The following is a 20,016-nucleotide window of genomic DNA, read 5'->3' as shown; positions in this document are numbered from 1 at the left end:
TTGCATCAATTCCTTCAGAAAGGGTGTGGCCGAATACTGAAAGTCACCCTGATTTGAAGAGATTGGTCATGGATTTCCCTGACATATGGGCTCAACATAAGAATGATTGTGGCATATTAAAAGGCATTGAAATCAATATTGTAGGCCCTGACCCCCCTCCACAAAGACAGTATCGTTTTCCAGCAGAAGCTATTGAACCTGTGAGGCAAATTATTAGTCAGCTTGAAAGCCAAGGGATAATTAGGAAATGTTCCTCCTCTAATAATTCTCCTTTGTGGCCAGTAAGGAAAGCAAATAATACTTGGAGGTTAACTGCTGATTTTCGTATGGTGAATAAAGTTACCCCACCTGTTACAAATCTAGTTGCTTCTACTCCTGAAGTGGTATCCAAACTGAGTGCCACATGTAGGTGGTATTCTGTTCTGGATATAAGTAATGGTTTTTGGAGTGTCAGACTAGCCCCAGAGTGCCAATATAAGTTTGCTTTCTGCTTTGATAACATGCAATTTTGCTTCAATTCGCTTCCTCAGGGCTTCCACAGCTCGCCTACATACTTTCACCAAGCATTAGCAGAGGTATTAAAAACATTCTCAGTCCCAGAAAGTATCATACAGTATGTAGATGATATTTTGTTACAAACAGAGACAGTAGAGGAACATTTGGAGCGGCTGAATGAACTGTTTGGCTTGATTGCTGAATCTGGCCTCAAGTTAAACACTTCAAAAGTACAATTAATGAGACAAAAGGTGACATTTTTGGGAGTATCAATACAAAGGGGTACAAGATGCCCTACTAGAGAACGAGTTACAGCCATACTTCAGGTGCCCAGACCTTTGCATAGGCAGTCCTTAAGACAATTCTTAGGCTTGGTAAATTTTTCTCGTGATTTCATTGAAGGGTTTGCTGAAAAAGCAAAACCTCTCTATGATCTTTTGAAAGGGGAGGATGTTGGGAAAATTCCTTGGAATACAGAACATGAGGAAGCATTTAAAGTGTTAAAGGAAGGTTTAGCATCAGCCCCTGCCCTTGCCACAGTGGAGAGGGAGGCCCCTTTTGCTTTACAAACATACACATCTGACACTTCAATTTCCACAGTCCTACTGCAGGAGAAGGCTGAAAAATGGAGGCCTGTTGGCTATTTTTCCAGGCTTCTTACTCCAGTAGAGAAAGGTTATGACGCATGTATCAAGGCTTTGTTAGGGGTGCATTGGTCAGTTCAGGCTACTGAGCATATAGTGGGATTTGGGAAGCTCATCCTCCAAACACCACATACCCCTATAAAGCTGTTATTGGAGAAATCATTAAGTGGGGTTTCAACACAAAGAGTGACTAGGTGGTTAATAGATTTGCAACATCGTGACATCACTGTACAACACAATGCAAAATACACATTACCCCAACTAATGCACACTCAGGGTGAACCCCATGACTGCACAGAGACATTCACACACAGGGAATCGCCTCATAAATTGTTCAGGGACAAAACTTCTCCCCAGGATTTACAAATTTATGTAGATGGCTCAAGATTTTGGCAGGATGGTCAATTTAATACTGGTTTTGCTATTTGGGTCCCCTCGCAACAATTAGCTCTTAAATTTATGTTACCAAGATCATTCTCAGCACAGAGAGCAGAATTAGAAGCCATTTCTATGGCTTGCCACAGGTTTGACACACAAGACATTTGTATATACAGTGACAGTGCCTATGTGACCAGATCACTGACAGAGTACTTACCAATTTGGAATCTAAGGGGAATGGTAGACTCAGCAGGCAAACCATTGTCACATGTTCAAGCCCTTAAGAAATTGGTAGATTGGGGAACACAGCACCCATTGCAGTCAGCTATTGTTAAAGTTAAGGCACACACACATTTCACAGATGCACATTCACAAGGGAATGCACATGTGGACATGTTAGCCAAACAGGCAGCTGTAGATGGGGAACCATGGCAATCAGATGAGAATGACAGTGAGACACAGGAAGCATGGAGAGAGCATGTTACATCTAAAGATACAATGGTACACATAGCAAAGATTACAATGGTAGATTCAGAGGTACCTGATTTGAAAACAGAACAAGCTAAAGATCCTAACCTTTTCCCTCTGTTACAGGAACAGCAAACACTCCCAAATGGTTATTCAATTTGTAATGGGTTAATATGTTACTCTAATCCCAATGATCCACAGGCTAAATTGGTTTTTGTGGTCCCAAGTCATTTGCAGGGACCTATAACACAGCAAACACATTCTTTTCTTGGGCATATTGGGCAAAGTGCATTAGAGTACCATTTAAGGCAAAAATTTCATTGGCCAGATTTAGCAGAAACCTGTTTAAAATGTGTACAAGAATGTTTAATTTGTGCTCAAATTAATCCACGCCCTAAAGGTCAGAGACCCATTCTCCAGAGAATACCAGTAGCAGATGGCCCCTGGAAAGCTATCCAAATTGATTTTATAGGCCCACTTCCACTATCAAAGGGGGGTCTCAGGTATGCCCTAGTAATTGTAGATATTTTTTCAAAATGGGTTGAGGCTATTCCACTTCGTTGTGATACTGCACAGGCTACTGCCAGAGCACTGTGGGAACATGTTTTCTCAAGATGGGGGTTTCCAACACTCATTGAATCAGACAGGGGTACACATTTTACAGGTCAGGTAATGCAAAATCTCTGTGCCCTACTGGGAATACAGACAAGATTTCATGTACCATATCATCCACAATCCTCTGGTATAGTTGAGCGCATGAATCGCACATTAAAAACAAAATTGTCAAAAATGCTTTCCCAGTATGGTAAATCATGGGTCACACATCTTCCAGCAGTTCTAATGGCTATTAGAGCTACACCATCAAATGCTACCAAGTGTTCTCCCTATGAGCTCATGACAGGGAGAAAGATGGCATTAGGCCACCCAGGTGAACCACAATTGTCTACTCCCTTGAGAGAATCTGTGTCTAGAGATCAATATCTCTCCCAAATTCAGGAGCAGTTGAGCTCACTGCTAATTTTTGCTGCCTCTAATATGGCCCCAACAGATTGTAAATTTTCATCTACACCTCAAACACCTCTGTTTGAGAAGGGGGGATTGATCATGATTAAAAATTTTCGCAAAAATTCTCCCTGGGATGCAAATTGGGAAGGACCTTATAGAATTTTGGACAAATTGGGTAATACTGTAATTAAAATAGAAAGATCAACCCCTGGGAAAACCAGAAGGCAGCCTGGTTACAAATGGGTCCATGTTGACCAATGTAAATTGTATAGAGGGACAGCTGTCCCAGATGTAGATATTTCTGCTAAGAACTGATATTCTCTTAATCTTTTTTTGACAGATTTCATTATGTGGAGCCTGAGAGGAATGATCGCCACAAACCTATTTGTATTTGTGTGGGTGTTATTGCAAAAACTTCCAATCTGTGACTGTAATGAACTTTCAATCACAAACCTCACAAGGAGTCGTAGATGGAGCTCAAGCAGCATCATCAGAGGATGGACAGGCTTATGGAGCTCTCAAGACCTTCACAAAGATTGTTTGGGAAAATTGACTTTTAATGTGGGTGGGAAAATTGAAATATTTGCAGAAAAACATCAAGACAATTTAATTGGTTTTTGGAGGGTCAATCAGGGTAATAAAGTTGAATGGGAATGTAAGTGGGTGGCTTGGGGAAAATGGACTGTAGGTCTGGTGGGAGAAGGTGTTTCTGTGTCTACAACATTTACAAATCCTATTCACACTATAAATGGTGATAACTATAATATAACCAAGGTTATATTTGAACAACAAATTGGAGAAGGGATTAATTGGAGGGTTACAGCTGCCAACTTTGGTGGAGGGATTGAAGTATACTTAAAAATAGATCAAATAAAGGAAACAACCACATTTACGCCTTTGATCTATTCTACTTTAATCACTACACCAAAGATGAAACATTATGACAATACTCCAATGTGTAAGGGGAAAAGTGTTGTTTCTAGTGGTCCATTTCAAACAAGTACAATCAAGCCAACTCCAGTATTGAGGGATGCCACATTCCAATTTATCACGTGGAAGATTAAAATAATAGATTGGCTAGTTTCCACACATTACCAAAATTGTTCCAGAATTACTGCCACTATGGAAAAAGCATTAGTTAAGTGGGCAGAAGGTACTAGGAGAAGGACTAGGAGGGATATCATGGATACAGTTTTGGGAGGTGTGGGAACAGGGCTAGGTGTGGTAAATTCCATTGACATATCCAGCTTAACAGCAACCTTACAGTCTCAGGGGATGTTAAATGCAAAAGGGATTCATACGCAACAAATGATAAACACTCTGGTAGAGACACTGACACAGACAGTCATTCAGGTTCAGGGTCCTGCCATTCAACATACAGAGGAAATACTGATAGGAGTAATTAGCAGGTTAAGGGAAGTATCCTGGGATTTTGTGTGTATTTCCATGCAAACAGAATTATCAACTGACTTTAAATTAATAGCACAGGCTATGGAAAATAACCATACACCTTTGGGAGGGTGGGAGCAGTCTGTTGTTAACAGTTTTGCATCAAAACACAGAGAATTATGGTTAAACAGTTGGTTGGGCTGCAGGGAAAATATATGCAGGGCTACTTCACTTGTGCCCACTAGTGGTACCTATCAGAATGTTTATCATTTGTTTTCACTAGGAACACCTGTCACAGAATCTCATGTTTTGCATCATGAGTTAGAGTTCCCAAATTTTATATGGAATGGTTCCCATATGGAACAGGTAGATATGTCTGGCTGCATAAGGTTTCCTTCTAAAATTTTATGTCTACCCAACCAGGCAAGAATAATTTTTGATTCCTGCTGGCATAATCACTCATATTGCAATGGTTTTGTGGAGAAAGTTAATCCCCAAGATATGATTTTTCCCTTAGGACAAGGAAAGGTGTGTTTTGTTGCATTGAAGCCTAAAGATGAAGTGCATGTATGGTTTGACAGGTGTAATTCAAGGGAACAAATCACACCAGGGATTTATTGTATTACTGGGTACCCTATGAGGATAAGTTCACTACAGTTTAACTTCACTGTCCCACAGTTACTCACATATAACGCTACCTTGGGGGCTCCACTCATAACCCCAATATTAGTAGATGATGCACCTTGGCAAAAATGGGTAACCTTATTGCAAAAAGACTCTGTGTTACTAGAACATCTTAAAAATTTTGGGGAACGTGTTCATGTAAATTTCTACCATCAGGAACAAGAACTACAAAGGATTGAACATACTTTTACGGAGATGTCAAGTGCAACCTGGTGGCAGAAATTAGCAAATTCCTTTTCGAAACAGTCATCATGGGGTTCTGCATTGGGAAATCTGTTTATACATCCATTTATAATCATACTATTTATTTCTATATTATGTATAATTATTCAAATTTGTATGTGTTGTTATTTAAAATCATTAATTGCACGTGTATATCACTTATATTATGGTATGCGAATGGAAGCGTCTTTAGTACACTAATATAGCCATCACACATAGGTGGGGTTAGGAATCTTCCATCAGATTCACTCATATAAAACAACCATTGGAATGGAAGGGTATGGTAACCTCCATTGCCAAAAGGGGGGGAATGTAATAATGGCATGATCTGAATTCACATATGGTCTGGAAGGGGTATATATATATACATATATATATGGTATATGTATTCTACAAGAACTCAGCTGAATGGTCAAGAAGGGGTTAACTCCTCATTCAGATACTAGGTCACTATGGAATGTAGAAAGATCACATTACCAGACCCCCATCTGAGAAGGATGACCAGCTGGCTTAAGATCCTTTGTCTAAGGCTAATGCCATTCCCTACCCCCAAAGCACATGCAGGATGAAACCATATACTCTTAAAATTACAATGAGGGCTTGCTTATGAGTGACATCATCATTGTGGGAGGGATGAAAAACTTACAATAAAAGTAGCAGGAATACTGGAGTTCACTCTCTTTCACTCTTTTTCAATTGGAATGGTGACCACAGCTAACATCAGAAGTAAGTGATCCTTACAGACACATAATTTCAGCACACCATACTTTCACATAGATTGGGCAAATGTATTAGTGTAATATTGATGTATAGTTCACTGCTGAGTATTTATAAGTGATTTGCATATGTGTAATTTATATTTAATCTGCATATTGTAATAATGTTTAATTAGCCTCATTGTAATAAAAGTTTTGTTACTGCTGGAATAAGACTTCGTGAGTTTATGACCTTACAAGTAGTTTAAGCTAGTGATTGTGTGTTAATATTATATAGTGGGTATAATAATTCATAAGGGATTATTAAATGTAATATTAGCCTTTCACTAAAGTGTATAGCAAATAGATACTAAGATTTATAGAGTCTTAGTTACCATTTAAATGCAGTTATTTCAGGGTGCTAATGTGAAAATACACACCCTCCACTACGGGCAGCAAACAACCTTGTGAGATTTTACAAACAGCATAGGATCATTTTATTTGGAGATCACATCAGCTCCCTACACCTCACCATCAGGTGAAACCAGCTTTTATTCATTATTTTTGCCATACACGGTGAAACATCTTCACACCCGCTGAGCGCCTGATACTGTGTGTTAAATCTTGATAGTAATTGAGCATCTGTTCAGGTTTACCGTGTATGCGCAATTCTATTATGGTATGTGTTTCCTATATAGATAATTAGATTCCCAGTAAAAGAGTATCTCAGCATAGAAGTCCAGTCTATCTGTCGAATAGTAATAATATTTCTCAAGTTTCAGGTTAGTATTCATCTGTGTGGCCCACATCTTCAGAGTCGGAGAAGACTACCTGTTTGGCACTACAAATTGCTAGTTGTAAGAGTTGTAAGAGTGCGTCATGCTGTTTGGAGGGTAATCTAGTGCAAAGATAGGATGCTTTGTTTGTATAGTACGTTTCCTGAGTCAGTAAGGTTGTGGAAAGACAGTAGGCTGTGTATGCCAGATGGTTGTGCAGGTGTGATAGGGAGTCCTATCGGGAACTCTGGGCTAGACAAGACCATAGTCAATGCTGAAGGAATTGAGGAAAGGTGGGTGTGCTTGCGGATCAAGCTGTACCAAACATCCAGTGTTTCTTATGGAGTTCGGGTGGTTATTTGGCTGTTGCCAACAATAAGCACCTAACTGGGGTGTAGCTGTGATTGAATGTTCTAGGCGGATCCATAACTCATCACCGTCAACTGTAGATGTACACCAGTCAAGAATTCTACAGATAAACACTGCTGTTTTGTATTTTGCCATATCTGGGACCCCTAGGCCACCATTCAATTTGGTCCTATACATCGTTTGTTTTGCAATTCTGGGTGTTTTTCCCAAATGTATGAATTTATCATACTTTGTAGTTTGGGTATGTAGGCCTCTGGGAGCGGGATTGGCAGGGTTTGGAATATACAAAGGAATTTGGCTAGGATTGTCATTTTGGCAACATTAATTCTGCCTATCCAGGAAATGTTTTTGTTCAACCAGTTTGAGGTCTCTCTAGTTAAAGTCGTTAAGAGGGCATCATAGTTAAGTTCTACCAGTCGTTGGGGACAGGTCGTCAGATGTACTCCAAGGTACTTTAAGGAAGATTCTTGAATTAAATATTGGGTCTGTTGTGCCAATTTCAGGGTGTCCCTTTCAGTGAGGTTAGTCTCTAAGATTTCCGACTTATTTAGGTTAATAGAATAATTAGACACTCTTTCATAATCTGTAAAAATGGTCTGTGCCGCAGAGAGAGAAGATTGGGGGGAGGTTAGTGTTAATAACAGGTCGTCCGCGTAAAGTGCCAGTTTGTACTGAATGTTGTCTAGTATGATTCCCTGAACTTCTGGATTCGCACGCAAGGCAGATGCTACTACTTCCATTGCTAACACGAATAATAGTGTAATGTTAGGTTTTTTATTTTAATTGTAACTTTTTTATTTATTTAATGTAATTGGGGTGAGTTTAGAGGGGTTAGGTTAGGGGGCTTAGTAATTAAATTAGTTATTTGCATTGTGGGGTTTGGCAGTTTAGGAGTTAATAGCTTAATTAGGTTAATTGCGTTGTGGGGGGTGGCGGTTTAGGGGTAAATAGCTTAATTATGTTCAATACGCTGTGGGGGATTGGCGGTTTTAGGGGTTAATAGGTTAATTAGTTACTTTGCGATGTGGGGGGATGGCGGATTAGGGGTTCCTACATTTATTAGGTAGATTTATGATGTGGGTGAATGAAGGATTAGGGGTTAATACATTTATTAGGTAGTTTGCAATGTGGGGCTTAGCGGATTAAGGGTTAATATATTGTATTAGTTATTGTGGTGGGGTTTTGCAGTTGACAGGTAGATATTGCGCATGTGTTAGGTGTTTGTTAATACATTCAGAGAGTTACGGTACTCCCAAACCAGGAGTTTGGGGGGTAGGCTCCCGAGCCTATCCCGGCCTCCCAGCTCAGAGGATAGGTCCCTGGGAGGGAGAGGGGATCCCCGGCTCCGGAAGTGACGCCTCCCGGTGGCCGGGAAAGGCAGCGAGCACAAGGCTTGCTGCGTCTGCCTATGTGTGGCTGCGGCAAGGTGAAAATTGAGTAAAATGTCTCTATTTTTGCTGTGTAAGTCCTTGCACTGAATATGTGATACCGACTTGCGACGGGGTTCTATGTTAGTTTATGGGAGTAAAAATAGCAGGCGACGGGTGAAATATATACGTATATGTGATTTCCATACCCGACTAAAAACCGGAGCCAATAACAAGAGGCATATATCTGCAATTACTGATCTTTCATCAAAGAATACCAACAGAATAAAGCAGATATGAGTGCAAAAGTAAATTGAAAGCTGATTAAAATTGAATGTTCTACCTGAATCATGAAATAAACAATTTGGATTTCATGTCCCTTTAAAGGGACAGTACACATCTTAACATCCTAATATAACATATTTAGATATATATAGTAAAGCAACTTTGCAATATATTTTTTATTGCTCAATTTGCCCCCTTTTTCATGTAATTTTACTCTGAAACTGTGGATTTTCTAATTATTATCATATGAAAAGCACACTGTAGACTCCTCAAGGCTAACACCGCTACATATATCTCCCTATTTGGATTTCACTACAAAATAATGCAATCTATACTAACAAAATTACTGTGGTAAGATAATAACATTGCAATATGCATTCATTATTCATATTGCCTTTTTTGTTGCTTGTTTGACTCCCTCAAAGGAAGCTGAGATGCCTCCAGGATGCAAAACAGAAAGCAGTCTGCCAGGAACGAACAGTAGCTTCAATAGCTTGTTCTTTGACCCGGTTACCAGGAAGTAGCTTCTTTCTGCTAAATTGTGCTTTTCACAGAGGAAAACTTTCCCATAGTTTATCAGTCTGATCCCACCGACATGGTCAGTTCAGCCCAGAAATACCAGGAAATTCTTCTCTGAACAAGAAGAACCCCAGACGATCATTTAGGCCTTCTCTGGGCCTCGTAAATGAGGTGCAGCCATGTTCCTCTAAGCACATTGGGCAAGGAGTCCACGTCTGTTTTCCTCTTTCTGTTTTGCATACATAGATATAGTGAGGACAAGTTAGAAGTTGTATTGATAGTGGAAATATATTGTGAAATGACACTAAATGTAAATTATCTTACAAAAATAGCATTATATGTAAATATATATGGGTGTAACAAACACTAATATGTAAGTGTGTAGTAATAAATCAAATCAATGCATCCAAAATTAATAACTAAGGATGAGCTTGTGGAAAGTAGATTACAATAGTAAAACATTTTTTATTGATACAAAGGATATAATTCAAACACTACAAATATACGCCTAGATTTAGAGTTTGGCGTTAGCCGTCAAAAGCAGCGTTAAGGGCTCCTAACGCTGCTTTTTACCGCCCGCTGGTATTTAGAGTCAGCCAGGAAAGGGTCTAACGCTCACTTTCAAGCCGCAACTTTTCCATACCGCAGATCCCCTTACGCCAATTGCGTATCCTATCTTTTCAATGGGATCTTCCTAACGCTGGTATTTAGAGTCTTGGCTGAAGTGAGCGGTAGAGCCTCTACCGACAAGACTCCATCCGCAGGAAAAAGTCAGTAGTTAAGAGCTTTCTGGGCTAACGCCGGTTTATAAAGCTCTTAACTACTGTGCTCTTTAGTACACTAACACCCATAAACTACCTATGTACCCCTAAACCGAGGTCCCCCCACATCGCCGCCACTCTAATACATTTTTTAACCCCTAATCTGCCGACCGCACACCGCCGCCACCTACATTATACCTATAAACCTCTAATCTGCTGCCCCTAACATCGCCGACACCTATATAATATTTATTAACCCCTAATCTGCCCCCCCAACGTCGCCGCTACCTACACTTATTAACCCCTAATCTGCTGACCGGACCTCGCCGCTACTCTAATAAATGTATTAACCCCTAAACCGCCTCACTCCCGCCTCAAAAACCCTATAATAAATAGTTTTAACCCCTAATCTGCCCTCCCTAACATCGCCGACACCTAACTTCAAGTATTAACCCCTAATCTGCTGACCGGACCTCGCCGCTACTGTAATAAATGTATTAACCCCTAAAGCTAAGTCTAACCCTAACCCTAACACCCCCCAAAATTAAATATAATTTTAATTTAACAAAATAAATTAAATATTATTAACTAAAGTCTTCCTATTTAAAACTAAATACTTACCTGTAAAATAAACCCTAATATAGCTACAATATAACGACTAATTACATTGTAGCTATTTTAGGATTTATATTTATTTTACAGGCAACTTTGTATTTATTTTAACTAGGTACAATAGCTATTAAATAGTTATTTACTATTTAATAGCTACCTAGTTAAAATAATTACAAAATTACCTGTAAAATAAATTCTTACCTAACTTACAATTAAACCTACACTATCAATAAATAAATTAAATCAATTAACTACAAGTACCTACAATTACCTACAATTAAATAAACTAAACTAAATTACAAAAACAAACAAACACTAAATTACAAAAAATAAAAAAAAGATTACAAGAATTTTAAGCTAATTACACCTACTCTAAGCCCCCTAATAAAATAACAAAGCCCCCCAAAATAAAAAAATTTCCCTACCCTAATCTAAATTAAAAAAGTTAACAGCTCTATTACCTTACCAGCCCTTAAAAGGGCTTTTTGCAGGGCATGCCCCAAAGAAATCAGCTCTTTTGCCTGTAAAAAAAAACACAATACCACCCCCCAACATTACAACCCACCACCCACATACCCCTACTCTAACCCAAACCCCCCTTAAATAAACCTAACACTACCCCCCTGAAGATCTCCCTACCTTGAGTCGTCTTCACCCAACCGGGCACCGATGGACCAAAAAAAGTAATCCGGAGCGGCAGAAGTCTTCATCCTATCCGGGCAGAAGAGGACATCCGGACCGGTAGACATCTTCATCCAAGCGGCATCTTCTATCTTCATCCATCCGGAGCGGAGCGGAGCCATCTTCAACCAGCCGACGCGGATCCATCCTTTTGCCACGACGCCTACTCGCCGAATGAAGGTTCCTTTAAATTACGTCATCCAAGATGGCGTCCCTCAAATTCCGATTGGCTGATAGGATTCTATCAGCCAATCGGAATTAAGGTAGGAAAAATCTGATTGGCTGATTGAATCAGCCAATCAGATTCAAGTTCAATCGGATTGGCTGATCCAATCAGCCAATCAGATTGAGATTGCATTCTATTGGCTGTTCCGATCAGCCCAAACTGCCCCATTGTTTAATATGGGGATATCGTGCACAAGGGTTGAAGTGGCGGTAAATATGCCTTTACGCTCCCTTTTTGGAGCCTAACGCAGCCCTTCAGAGAACTCTCAATACCAGCGTTGTTAAAAAGGTGTGGGGGAAAAAAAGGAGCGTTAGCTACGCGGGTCGTTACCGACAAAACTCTAAATCTATCCGATAGTTTGCATAGGATCAGTATTAAGGATGAGATGTGAAATACACTGATATCCTAATATGACCAGTGTTATATAAGTGTTAAGGTTGGGAATAGTCGCAGATGTCAAAGGACAAATCTAACAAAAGTATGGAGCAGATAATGAACCCCTTAGCTATGCATTAGTAGCTGTCTTTGGGATAAGAGATAAAATAAGGACATATATCCCAAAGACAGCTACTATTGTATTCTATTGTAATCTGCTTTCCACAAGCTCATCCTTAGTTATTAATTTTGGATGCATTGATTTGATTTAATACTACACACTTACATATTAGTGTTTGTTACACCCAGATATATTTACAAATAGGGGCCTATTTATGATGGTGCGAGGGGACATGATCTGATATTGCAGATCATGTCCGCTGCACATCGATAAATTCCGACAGCATGCACTCTCGGTGGACAGACCACTGCTTCATAACTTCTGTTACTGGCAAGCCTTCAGACTCGCCGGAAACACGGGGCATAATATGCCCCGGAGTATTATTTTTGTAATATAAGTTACATTTAGTGTCATTTCACAATATATTTCCAATATTCCTAACTATCGAACGCCAGTACAACTTCTCGCTTGTCCTCCCCATAGTTTCCTTGGGGGTATCCTGGGGTTACCCCCCTGTACTTGGCTTTTAGGGTGTCTAGTAGCGCCAGCTCTACCTGCCTATACATAGATATAGTGAAATGTACTAGTCCTGCAACGTTATCCAAAGTGGTTAGAACAGATCAGAAGTTCATTTAAATCAGTTTTTTTACTGGCCACAGCAAAGGAGACATGAATTCCCTCTTATGTTTTTATTTGCTAAACATTGTATATAGTTAAATTATACCATTAAAACTGAACCCAAATTTTTTTTCTTTCATGATTCACATAGAGCATAAAATTTTAAGCAACTTTCTATTTTGTTCCTCTTATCAATTTTTCTTTGTTCTCTTGGTATCTTTATTTGAAAAATCAGGAATGTAAGCTTACGAGTCGGCCCATTTTTGGTTCAGCACCCTTGATTGTGCTTGCTGAAGGGTGGGTATATTTAGCCACCATTACAAGTTGATTAGCTAAAGAAACTAACCGCAAACTGATACTGTATAAGCACTCAAACAAAAATCACACAAGTTAAAACATAAATCTTTATTAGAATAATTAAAATCTGGGTAAGTTAAAACTAAAATGCTGGCACAAAATTTACCATGGACTAGTACCAAGTGTGGTGTACAGTTAGTTGTCCAATGGCAGGATAATAGATCACTGGCTATGGTTGAGAATCACTAGATATTGTATATTGTGATCAAGGGGTTCACAGAGATGTGGTGATAAACGATCTCTAAAATAACAGATTCAATATATTAATGTCGGTTACCGGATATGAGTTAATAATTAGCTAATGTAAATTCCAAATAGTATGTAATATATCACAATTTGCAGGAGTTACAGCTAAAGGAGTTTAACAGATAACCTCATAAGAATAATACCTGTGTTAAACACATAGGCAAAGTAGTATAAATGGAGCATCCATTCCTGGATGAGAGTTTAATTGTTGTGGCTACAATAATGTCACAAATCCCTATACAAGGGAATATTACAATATATAAGAATGTAGCTAACAACTTAGGTTAAACACATAGCTAGATAATCAACTGATTGTATCATTGATTATGTCATGTATGAAATCTCCTAATAGATGACAATAGTATTACATTCATCCAAATATCTAGGTGACTGTGCTATCAAAGTTAGTCAGGATAGGATTAATGTATTATAAATACTTATCATGCTACTGTGTATATAATCTAATCGTATAAGATTGTTTGTCATATAACTCTCTCAGTTAAATAATGATTGTAACTTGATGGTGGTATCACTTTGTTGTAATTGACAACATGATCGAGTTTAAATTCATTTTATAACTTGAATGATAAAGTTTAAGATAACAGAAATAACGTTTGTAGTGCTTGGTGTAAACTCTCCAACTTTACAATGTTTGGATTTCCCCAAACTTTGACCCGGATTTGAATACCCAGTTTAAAGGAGCACTACTGATGCAACAGTATACAGTTATTATATTTCAAGAGCTAAACAGTATAAGCCCAGTTATAAATCATGTATTGATATTGTTAAATACTGTTTGTTAAAGACCTTTTGATAAAGCCGGAAACCCGGCGAAACATGTCAAGGGAGGAGGGGGAGCTGATGGGAGCTCGTTGTGGTTTTTAAAAGTCTATACTTGCTGGCACTATTTATTTATACTTTAATACGCTGTGTGTTCAAGCTCTTAGACAGTATCTGGTGACACTATAATGATAATAGCATTTACTTAAGACTGCAATATAGCAGCTAACTACTCATATTGCGCCGCATACTATTGATATTAAGTAGCAATGGCAATATTTACCTAAATTAGAAAACGCCGTTAGTACTAAGACTTAGACACTCTGTGGTGACACAGTGACTATTATAACAAAATATCTACTTAAGACTGCAATGAAGCAGCTAAAAAAATACGGTAATTGGCAGTGATCCATATCACAGTATCGCCGTAAGGATACTAATATAGCCACTGGCTTCTGAATTTACTTTGCAAGCACTCTGGGCAAACAGTATTTAACAATATCAATACATGATTTATAACTGGGCTTATATTGTTTAGCTCTTGAAATATAATAACTGTATACTGTTGCACCAGTAGTGCTCCTTTAAACTGGGTATTCAAATCCGGGTCAAAGTTTGGGGAAATCCAAACATTGTAAAGTTGGAGAGTTTACACCAAGCACTATAAACGTTATTTCTGTTATCTTAAACTTTATCACTCAAGTTATAAAATTAATTTAAACTTGATCATGTTGTCAATTACAACAAAGTTGCAATCAAGTTACAATCATCAAGTAACCATCAAGTTACAATCATTATTTAACTGAGAGAGTTATATGACAAACAATCTTATACGATTAGATTATATACACAGTAGCATGATAAGTATTTATAATACATTAATCCTATCCTGTCTAACTTTGATAGCACAGTCACCTAGATATTTGGATGAATGTAATACTATTGTCATCTATTAGGAGATTTCATACATGACATAATCAATGATACAGTCAGTTGATTATCTAGCTATGTGTTTAACCTAAGTTGTTAGCTACATTCTTATATATTGTAATATTCCCTTGTATAGGGATTTGTGACATTATTGTAGCCACAACAATTAAACTCTCATCCAGGACCATCGAGTGAAACCATTATCTTAGAGTGATCTAATACTCTATTTTATGAGATTCTCATAAATCAAGGCACTCTAGTGCCATCTCACCAACTAGTTGCTTACTCCAGCCTATTGCAGACTGTGATTCATATTGCAGATTTATTTATGTAGGTGTTACACTCATTTGACTTGTAAGATAAATGCTCCATTTATACTACTTTGCCTATGTGTTTAACACAGGTATTATTCTTATGAGGTTATCTGTTAAACTCCTTTAGCTGTAACTCCTGCAAATTGTGATATATTACATACTATTTGGAATTTACATTAACTAATTATTAACTCATATCCGGTAACCGAAATTAATATATTGAATCTGTTATTTTAGAGATAGTTTATCACCACATCTCTGAACCCCTTGATCACAATATACAATATCTAGTGATTCTCAACCATAGCCAGTGATCTATTATCCTGCCATTGGACGACTAACTGTACACCACACTTGGTACTAGTCCATGGTAATTTTTGTGCCAGCATTTTAGTTTTAACTTACCCAGATTTTAATTATTCTAATAAAGATTTATGTTTTAACTTGTGTGATTTTTGTTCTAACTCCATGATTTAGTGGTCTTCTTTGAGTGCTTATACAGTATCGGTTTGCGGTTAGTTTCTTTAGCTAATCAACTTGTAATGTAATCTTTTGAGGATACATAGCACCTAAATACATATAATTGTGCAATCCCAGGGCCAATAACCCTATTTTGAATGGTAATAGACCTGATATTACATGTAAGGAGTGGTGCCATCAGTCCTATCTGAATATATTTAGCCACCAATCAGCAAGCTGTATCCAGGTGGCTCCTAAGCTTACTACATTCATGATTCTCAAATAAAAATACCAAGAGAATGTAGAAATATTGATAACAGGTGTAAATTAGAAAGTTGTTTAAAAGTTGCATGCTATATCTGAATCATGAAAGAAAAAAATTGGGTTCAGTATCCCTTTAAGTATTTTGGACACAGAGCTCTTGTATTCTATAATGTAATGCATTCTTTTATACTCCACCTAATACTCTATATATATTCTTTTAATGCTAAGCTTTCTCTTCCTGTAAAATTGACATGACATTGGTTTCTAAAAGGATATAGGGCGAATATCCCAAATAACTGCAATATCTTACTCTAAGATCTATCTCATGACATAATTTTTAGATCCCTGCTCTTTTCTTGTTCCCATAAAATAATTAATGAAAATGAGACATCATTGCTTTATAAATTCTTTACTCATGGTGCCAGTTTTTTTCTGTAAAATACTTTGCTTTTGCTGTAAAATTCTGCTTGAACCAGCTACAAATTATGCAGTGATTGCTTAGAGTAGCACACAAACACAGCCCAAATTGGCTGCAATCACATAAAGCTATCATGACAGTTGTTACCTTTTACAGGGACAAAATAGTACAATAATAAAATGCTTGCATGTGTTAGAACATTTTATTATTACAGAAATACATGTCTATAAATGTTTGTTTAACTCCAACAAAAAGGTTAAACACAAAGTTAAAACCCACACAGCAGTCTCAGTGTATTGCTACTCCTTAGTGTAACACATCAGGTGAGTCAATCAGGAGCTACATATTACTTGTAACCACTATGTTTTGCTAGGCGTAACAGTACATGAGTGTACTTTAACTATGTATTTAACCTGTTAGCTGGTGTTAGCTATAGACATGCATGTGTGCAATAATAAAATGCATTTTTTTAATTACATTATTATGCCCCTTTAAGCAACATGACATCTGTTCTATTGACTTACCTGTGCACAGGGTAAATTTGTAATGCTCAGTCTGTTAGCGCTCAACAATATTAACCTGATGTTCTTTCTGTGTCTGCTGCTTAAAACATCCAAGAAGGAAATGAGTTTCATACAAACTCATCTAAATGCTTTGCTATAATTTGCTGCTTGCTGATAAAATAGTTTTTTTCCAGTTCACAGGAAATTGTAAGAATTTGACCTTTACATCCTTTGTATTTTTAACTGACTAGTTTACTGAAGAATACCACAAGACTATCAGTTATAGCGCATGCATTCCGGTACGTCTTCAGTTTATGTTTTGGCTATATATATATATATATATATATATATATATATATATATATATATTCATTAAAATTATGGTGCAGATAAAATATGAGATTAAAATCCTCCATGTCTCAAAAGTTAATCAATACAAATTTTTGCATAGAAAATTAGAACATCTAGGCAAGCAAGCAGGGATCTTGCCTATATGTGCTAATTGTCTATGCAAAAAATTGTATATATATATATATATACTGTATGTCAAAATATCAAGAGTATTGCATTGAGTAATGCTACTTTTTTATTGGACTAACTATACATTTATAAGTTGACAAACTTTCGGAAGAATAACTTCCCTTTTCAAGTCTGAAGCAATACTGACCAATTCAATGGAAATTTACAGATTATATCTTAAAACACAGGATAGCTAAAAAGACAGAAAGTGTTACAGAGGTCTGAGTGCAGGAAGAGGAGGGGGTATTGTAAAAATCATGAGGGGGTCTTAGGAGACAGACATACCTCCCAACATTTCAAAATTCAAAAGAGGGACATCCCCCCCCCAGCGGCAAAAAAATTGCAATGTGGTGGGCGGGACTTAAAAAATCATAAGACCAAAGTAATATAAATAAAATTCTAAACAAAGTAATATATTTTAATACACTTACGGCTAGATTTAGAGTTCTGCGGCCAAAGGGGTGCGTTAGCTACGCTGGCTTTTTTTTCCCCGCACCTTTTAAATACCGCTGGTATTTAGAGTTCACAGAAGGGCTGCGTTAGGCTCCAAAAAAGGGAGCGTATGCACGATTCCCCCATAGGAAACAATGGGGCTGTTTGAGCTGAAAAAAAACCTAACATCTGCAAAAAAGCAGCGTTCAGCTCCTAACGCAGCCCCATTGTTTCCTATGGGGAAACACTACCTAAGTCTGCACCTAACACCCTAACATGTACCCCGAGTCTAAACACCCCTAACCTTACACTTATTAACCCCTAATCTGCCGCTCCCGCTATCGCTGACCCCTGCATATTATTATTAACCCCTAATCTGCCGCTCCGTACACCACCGCAACCTATGTTATACCTATGAACCCCTAATCTGCTGCCCCCGCTATCGCTGACCCCTGCATATTATTATTAACCCCTAATCTGCCGCTCCGTAAACCGCTGCAACCTACATTATCCCTATGTACCCCTAATCTGCTGCCCCTAACACCGCCGACCCCTATATTATATTTATTAACCCATAATCTGCCGCCCCCAACGTCGCCTCCACCTACCTACAATAATTAACCCCTAATCTGCCAACCGGACCGCACCGCTACTCTAATAAATGTATTAACCCCTAAAGCTAAGTCTAACCCTAACACTAACATCCCCCTAAGTTAAATATAATTTAAATCTAACGAAATAAATTAACTCTTATTAAATAAATTATTCCTATTTAAAGCTAAATACTTACCTGTAAAATAAATCCTAATATAGCTACAATATAAATAATAATTATATTGTAGCTATTTTAGGATTAATATTTATTTTACAGGCAACTTTGTAATTACTTTAACCAGGTACAATAGCTATTAAATAGTTAATAACTATTTAATAGCTACCTAGTTAAAATAATTACAAAATTACCTGTAAAATAAATCCTAACCTAAGTTACAATTAAACCTAACACTACACTATCAATAAATTAATTAAATACAATACCTACAATTATCTACAATTAAACCTAACAATACACTATCAATAAATTAATTAAACACAATACCTACAAATAAATACAATTAAATAAACTAACTAAAGTACAAAAAATAAAAAAGAACTAAGTTACAAAAAATAAAAAAATATTTACAAACATTAGAAAAATATTACAACAATTTTAAACTAATTACACCTACTCTAAGCCCCCTAATAAAATAACAAAGACCCCCAAAATAAAAAAATGCCCTACCCTATTCTAAATTAAAAAAGTTCAAAGCTCTTTTACCTTACCAGCCCTGAAAAGGGCCATTTGCGGGGCATGCCCCAAATAATTCAGCTCTTTTGCCTGTAAAAAAAAAACATACAATACCCCCCCCCAACATTACAACCCACCACCCACATACCCCTAATACAACCCAAACCCCCCTTAAATAAACCTAACACTAAGCCCCTGAAGATCTTCCTACCTTATCTTCACCATGCCAGGTTCACCGATCCGTCCTCTGAAATCTTGATCCAAGCCTCCGAAGTCTTCATCCAAGCCCAAGCGGGGGCTGGCAATCCATAATCCGGCTGAAGTCTTCTATCAAGCGGCGGCTGAAGAGGTCCAGAAGAGGCTCCAAAGTCTTCATCCTATCCGGGAAGAAGAGGAGATCCGGACCGGCAACCATCTTGATCCAAGCGGCATCTTCTATCTTCATCCGATGACGAACGGCTCCATCTTGAAGACCTCCATCGCGGATCCATCCTCTTCTTCCGATGTCCAACTGAAGAATGAAGGTTCCTTTAAGGGACGTCATCCAAGATGGCGTCCCTCGAATTCCGATTGGCTGATAGCATTCTATCAGCCAATCGGAATTAAGGTAGGAAAATTCTGATTGGCTGATGGAATCAGCCAATCAGATTCAAGTTCAATCCGATTGGCTGATTGGAATAGAATGCAAGCTCAATCTGATTGGCTGATCCAATCAGCCAATCGGATTGAACTTGAATCTGATTGGCTGATTCCATCAGCCAATCAGAATTTTCCTACCTTAATTCCGATTGGCTGATAGAATCCTATCAGCCAATC

General features: G+C 37.9%; 1 protein-coding gene across 1 annotated transcript in view; it reads right to left on the bottom strand.

The window, feature by feature from the left end:
* The window catches only part of LOC128666441 (platelet glycoprotein IX), a 145,703-nt gene extending 128,604 nt beyond the window's left edge, over positions 1–17,099 (bottom strand). The window contains exon 1 of the mRNA XM_053721048.1: positions 16,983–17,099. The gene's annotated coding sequence lies outside the window, so the exon portion shown is untranslated. The remainder of the gene's footprint in view (positions 1–16,982) is intronic.
* Positions 17,100–20,016: the final 2,917 nt, after the last annotated feature.

Source organism: Bombina bombina, chromosome 7 (assembly GCF_027579735.1).
Source record: "Bombina bombina isolate aBomBom1 chromosome 7, aBomBom1.pri, whole genome shotgun sequence".
Classification (NCBI taxonomy): domain Eukaryota; kingdom Metazoa; phylum Chordata; class Amphibia; order Anura; family Bombinatoridae; genus Bombina; species Bombina bombina.
This window is presented reverse-complemented; position numbering and strand designations above follow the sequence as displayed.